This window comes from Urocitellus parryii, chromosome 4 (genome assembly GCF_045843805.1).
Source record: "Urocitellus parryii isolate mUroPar1 chromosome 4, mUroPar1.hap1, whole genome shotgun sequence".
NCBI lineage: Eukaryota > Metazoa > Chordata > Mammalia > Rodentia > Sciuridae > Urocitellus > Urocitellus parryii.
In genome coordinates this window covers 32,293,637-32,299,636 of record NC_135534.1, presented here as the reverse complement: position 1 = coordinate 32,299,636, position 6,000 = coordinate 32,293,637, and the positions used below count along the sequence as shown (strand labels likewise).

At 48.4% G+C, this 6,000-nt stretch overlaps 1 protein-coding gene across 5 annotated transcripts in view; it reads left to right on the top strand.

Annotated features, from left to right (window-relative positions):
- Positions 1-3,985: 3,985 nt before the first annotated feature.
- Hipk3 (homeodomain interacting protein kinase 3) overlaps positions 3,986-6,000 on the top strand; it is a 93,665-nt gene continuing 91,650 nt past the window's right edge. For 4 of the 5 annotated variants that reach the window (XM_026404917.2, XM_026404894.2, XM_026404906.2 and 1 more), the window contains exon 1: positions 3,986-4,533. The gene's annotated coding sequence lies outside the window, so the exon portion shown is untranslated. Of the gene's footprint in view, positions 4,534-4,998; positions 5,355-6,000 lie in introns of those variants that run through there. The other variant, XM_026404891.2, reaches the window with a different exon arrangement.

Here is a 6,000-nt window from a genome sequence, read left to right as displayed (position 1 = left end):
TGTGTGTGTGGGGGGGGGGGGTGGAGGGACAAACCCAAAACCCAACTTCCTTGAGGAAGGATGAATGTGGGTTAGAGACTCAGGCTCTGACAAAGTCCCAAGGGTTTTCCTGAAACTGCAATGATTTGGACAGAAGAATCAGCATCATCTACTAAGGCTGAGAGAGTTGCTTCTCTATATGAACACCTTTTTGTGGTCCGGTAAGCGATGGACACAAGGCAAGTGCAAAGAGGTCTGGCCTCCATTGGACAGAATAATTTTGGGGATGGTAAGGACCTAAGACAGGCAAAGAGGTAAAGAAGTCATGGATTTCATTTGTCAGTGATCTCAAATGACTGTTTGAGATCAAGCAGTTGAGTTTATTATTATTTACATAAAAAATTAATTCTTTCATTTTATGAATATTTGTTGAGTTTATACCAGGCTCTGTTCTGGTATATAAGATCAAATCAACATAGCAGACAAAAATTCCTTGGCTGGTAGAGGGGTGGGGGTGGGGGTGGGATGTAGTAGCGGGAGACAACATACATATCATAGCATCCCCACCCCACTTCCTTTGGTACTATGGATTGAACCCAGGGGCGTTCTACCACTGAGCTACATCCCCAGATCTTTTTATTTTTTTTGAGACAGGATCTCACTGAGTTGCCAAGGTTGGCCTTCTGCCTAAGCCATCCTAGTCACTAAGATTACAGGTGTGAGCCACTATGCCCAGCCTAGGTAGGGTTTAAAACACTGCTTTAAACCACTACGTGGGTATTCACTTTACTCTGAATGACAGTTCCTTGGAAGCAATATTTAATAACAAAAAAGTGGGCAGAAGAAACACATAGTTTCCACCCATGTTTCTCTCACACAAAGGAAATGGCTGCTTTGATTATGCTTGCATCTCTTTGAATCTTTCCCTTACTTTCTTTGCCGGAAGATAAAGTCCTAAATCTCAGTCTGGGCTTTGCTTCTCCTTCTATCCTCATCTACTTTGATTTGTCTTCACATCTCACTAAAAGCTGTCTCGGTTTCTCACTGCATTTTTCCCATATGGTTTTGCATGTATCTTTCCTTCTGCATGTCATTTCTTTGGGTTCATTCCTACACATCCTTCAGATCTCAATTTTCATTCGTTCATCATTAATTTGGCTTCCGTAGTTACAGAGGTCTGTGTTTAGAAGTTCCTTAAGCATGATTTAATGCTCTGCTGTCACAGACTTCTAAGCCTCAACAATTTCTGAACAGGGAGCCCTGCTTTTTTACTTTGCTCTGGGCCTTGGACGTGGTAGGTCCTGTTGATCATCTACCATGTACGACTGCATTGTTGTTGGGGAAACACTGAAGTACAAAGAAAATGCACTCCATTTTTCCAGAGCTTTCAGCTTAGTGGAAGAGGTAGATGTTAATCAAATAACCAGACAATAATTGTAAAATTACAATTTAGATGAATGCTGTAAGGAAAAGCTATATGGGAATTTGGCTTAGGGAAGTTGAGATTCTTCCCCAAAGAAGTGAATATTTAGTTGACCCCTAAAGAATGAGAAGTGAAACAGATTTTTTATGGCTTTCTTACCTCCCATCTCATTAGATCTTCCTGTTCTATTCTGTCATTGCACCCTGTACTTTTTTATAATGTTTGTTAATACTGTAATTATTTATATAATAGCCAACTTTCCTGAGAAAGCATAAGTCCACAGGGTGTCTCTTTTTGTCATTGTATCCTCAAAGCATATCACAGTCCCTGGAACCTAATAAATATTTAAGTATTTTTTTTTTTTTGAGATGTGGTCTCACAATGTTGCCCAGGCTGATCTTGAACTCCTGGGTTCAAGTGATCTCCTGCCTCAGCCTCCCTAGTAGCTGGCACTACAGATGTGTGCCACTGGGCCCCACTTTCAGTAATATTGTTATAGAAAAAGACTATTTAACTTTTTTTTTCCATATACAATTCAGTAGCCTGCATTTTTTAATACCTTTGTGTTATTTTTATTTATTTATTTTTTTATGGTGCAGAGGATCGAACCCAGGGCCAGGCAAGCGCTCTGCCACTGAGCTTTAACCCCAGCCCCTTAGTAACCTTCATTTTAAAAGAACTTAGCACTATGAAAAATTTCCCTTTTCTAAAAAGCAAACTTCATAAAATGGCTACATCAGAGTTTTGAATAATTACCTGGATGTTCCTGTTCAGAATGGATTCCAGGAGGAAGAGATTAGAGGTATAGATTAGGTTAGGGGTCAATAGGAATAAAGTGGAGGAGGGCTTGAATCAATAGTGTTTACTTATGTAGCAACATTCACTAGTCAGGAACTGTATTCAGCACTAGTGATTTGATGGTTAAAAAAAGATGACAGAATCTCCTCCTGGAATTTATATAGTGAGAACTAATGCACTTTATAGGGATAAAAAGAAAAAAAATTCTTCCCACTGTCAGCCTCTTCATAAATGTAGCAATGACCACATGTGGAGAAGGAATGTTTCCATTAGAAGTGGCCTAGAGAAATGTTAACAAACGTTCTGAAAATTTCAAGTATGGCAGTATATTTTCCATGTTTTGTTGGATAGATTTCTGTATTCTAAACTTTCTCCTTTAAGTAATGATTTCATCCTTTCTTTTGGTTCTTTGGATTATTCCTTTAAAATATCAAAAGTAACTAAACAGTGAAAAGAAATGGATTCTATGTGCTATCATTATGAAAAAGTCATTGTCTTTTTTTTTCTATTTTGAAAGACTTTTTTTTACTTAGTTGAAAAAAACCCACCCCTCATTTGAAAATGTTATTTCCAGTGGCCTCAGGATATACTAAACCCCTTCTTTGAAAGGCTTTCTCCAAAAACTCTTCTCTCCTCTTTGAAAAGCAGCAAGGAAAAAATATATAGTATTATATATGCAGCAAGTTGTCACTCCCTTTGCCCGGCCCCCAGATACTGCAATAGAAAATGTCTGGGAACAAATACATTCATGGGAAACTCAATCCACAGGAAGGTAGGAAGCAAAGAAGGACACTTCCATCCCTGAGGGAAAGGTGCTTGGGTTCCCCAAAGGTTAGACATTAATTCAGAACATAAGGAACCAGAAGAAACAGGTGCCAAAGAAAATTGACTCTTAAGGATGGGTGCTTAGAAGGTCAGTTCTTTCCTAGGGAAAAGTTGGAGAGAGGGAGTAGAGACCAGAGGCTTGCTCTAGAACCCTGTTCAGGTCTCCTAAACTTTGAACCTCTATCTTAGCGTAGGAATTTGGACTTAGGATCGCTACGGTTTTTCATCTCTAAAATTCTATGGTTCTATGATTACGTGGGTTGAAGTGGGCCATTCTGTTGATTTCCTAGTCTCCAGGAGCGAGGAAAATAGCCTCTGGGGGTGGAACTAACTCAATGGAGAATTATCCATGTAGAGGTGGGCAAACTTGACAATTATGGGCTTTTGGACTGCAGAGGTGCTTTTGGAAAATTTCCAAGAGGGCCTTTCCCTTATTCTTTAGCCTGTATTTACAAGTTTCTGGACGTTTTGGGTTGGGGACTGGGAAGGACCTCTGAAAAGATCGAGGTTGTTCATTTGACTAAGCATTTCTCCTTTTCTTATTTTTGAACCCTTAAGAAAAAAAAAACCTGCCAAGAAACACTTCCAAGCATAGAAAGGGGAATTATGATTACGGGATCTGGAAAGGCCTGTAAAATCCTGCTTCCGTGTTTCAATCCTCTCTTTGGGTGTAAGGATCTTCTCTTAAATCTGTATTTTTGGCCGAGTGGGCTTTGAGTGAGGTTCAGAACCGCAAAGAGGGGCTGGCGGATGATTCTTTTGCCGGAGGGATGGCGTGAGGGAGCTCAGGACTGGACCGCACTAGCAACCCGGCGGGCTCCGAGCAACAAGGGCGCGGCTGCGGGCGGACCCCGGGGAGGGGCTTCGTGGAGGCGCCGCGGCCCGAGCCAAGCGGGGCCGCCCGGGCTTGGTGCGCAGCGCGGCCGGGCGGGCGGTGGCGCTGCGGAGGCGGCGGCTGAGATCGGCAGGCGCGGAGGAGGGGCCCGAGATTGGGGCGGCCGGCAGCAGCTGCCTTGGTGACGACTGCCGGCAGCGCGGCGCCCCGAGACCGAGCTGCGGGCCTCGCCGTCGCCGCCTCTCCGGCTGTCTTCCTTTTCCTCCTCTCGCAGCCCTCGGGGCTTCAGGAATGGGGCCCAACCGCCGTGGGCCCCGCATCCCGCGCCATTCGTAGGCCCAGTTGCCGGAGGTCGGCCGGCCGGCTTCTCACTCTCCCGGGCCCCAGTCTAGCTGTTCCCACCCCAGATCCCCGGGAAGGAAGATGAGGGAGACGGGCCCGGCGTTCAGCCAGAGCAGCAGCAGCAGCCGCGGTCGGGGGAGGGTGTTTCGCGGTTTCCTCTCAGCCGCCAGGACAAGATGGCAGCGGCCGCGGAGAGGGGCTGAGCCCGGGCTGGGTGGTGCCGCTTGCTGAAGCGCCTGGCTCCCTGTTCCCGGCACGGCCCCGCGACCCACCCCGGACATGCTCAGGGCTGCGGCCGCCCGAAGAGGGGAGAGCGCGGGCCTCTAGGAAGGTAAGGGAGTTGGACGAGGGGCACCCGCGCCCGGGTGGGAGGATCGGGGGCCTGCGTCTGGGTGGCCAGCGGACCCGCCTGTCGGACCCGGGTGGGCCCAGACCCCCCCCCCCACGGAGCGGCCCGCCCCCGTCGCGCTTAAGTGTCCCCATCTGCATCCCCGGCGCCTTCGCACCCCGGGTTTCAGCCCTAGCTCCCGCCGTGTGGCCCAGCCCCAGCGGCTCCTAGGAGGCCGGCGCCACGCCAGGCCCGAGGCCCCCGGACGCGGGGGCCGCGCGTGGTTCCTGCACGCGGTGGCGCAGCCTCCGGGAAGCCGCCTTGGCCCGGCCGGGCGGTCCCGGCCTCCTCCTGCCAAGGTTGCGCAACGGCTCTTCCCAGCAACCGAAGTTTTGTTTAACCCCACAGGGGGGGCCTCTCTTCCCCTGCGCGGCCCTAGGCCGTAACTACGGAGACCCGTTTCCTTTCATTAGGAGAACAAACACAAACACGCGCACGCACGCCGCCGGAGTGCCCCAGCCAGGGGCTGTGCCCTGGGCTTTGTGGCCCCGTCACCGGCGTCGCGGAACCGCGGGTTTGGAGGGTGTCAACTCTTGGGACGTGCGTGCGTGTGATTGTTGGGGAGGAGAAATGTGATCCGCGGCTCTGCGTCCCCAGCGGCGGCGGGAGGAAGGCGTGGCGGCCGCGCGGCGGGGCTGTTGCCGGCTTCTCTCGTTACGGTGGCTGTCGCCCGCTTTCCTTGGCCGCACTGGGAGAAGTCGCGGAAAGACTTGGGACGAGAATGCCGGTTTTCCTGTCGGGGAGGAGACTGCTGTTTTAAAATGGTATGTGGCTCTCGGGAAAGCCTGTTTCCCAGTCTCCTCCGTGCTGGAGGAATTGCGCTAAAGGGTGTGTGCGTAAATTACCTTGGACCTGTTACAGAGTAACAACACGTTCAGTCCTTGAACCGTGTTTTCACAACCTCTTGCTGGCCTGCTGGGGAATTTATTTTTCCACCTGTCAGTTCGCTGCTTATAAGGTGCTTCTATTAGCAACAGCACAGCTCCCCCCCTCCCCCCCAGATTTCAGATTATCGTCCAGTTTACAGCAAAGCTCATGGTTGGTTGTATTGTCAACTTTGTTTTGTGGTCTCTCTGGTACCGGGCTGGGGAAGTTAGCTGGTAAACCAGTCTGTGCTTAGGCGGACCTTCTAGTTGTTTGGAGATCGGCTGGTTTATTTATTTATTTTTCTGTTTTCGCTGTAGTTTCTAAAATGGGAATGCTTATACTCAGACCATTTCAGTTAACGTCAAGATTTTGATTGCCGGGTTGGTTTTGATTTTGATTCCCTTTCTTTCTGATCAGATTTTTGATGAAAACTTTTAATCAGGATGGGAGGGTTGTTTGTTTCCCAAGAAAAAATATTTTAATCTTCCATACACATTTAGTATTTCAGAAGCTGGACAAATCTCACCATATGTTTGATAAGTC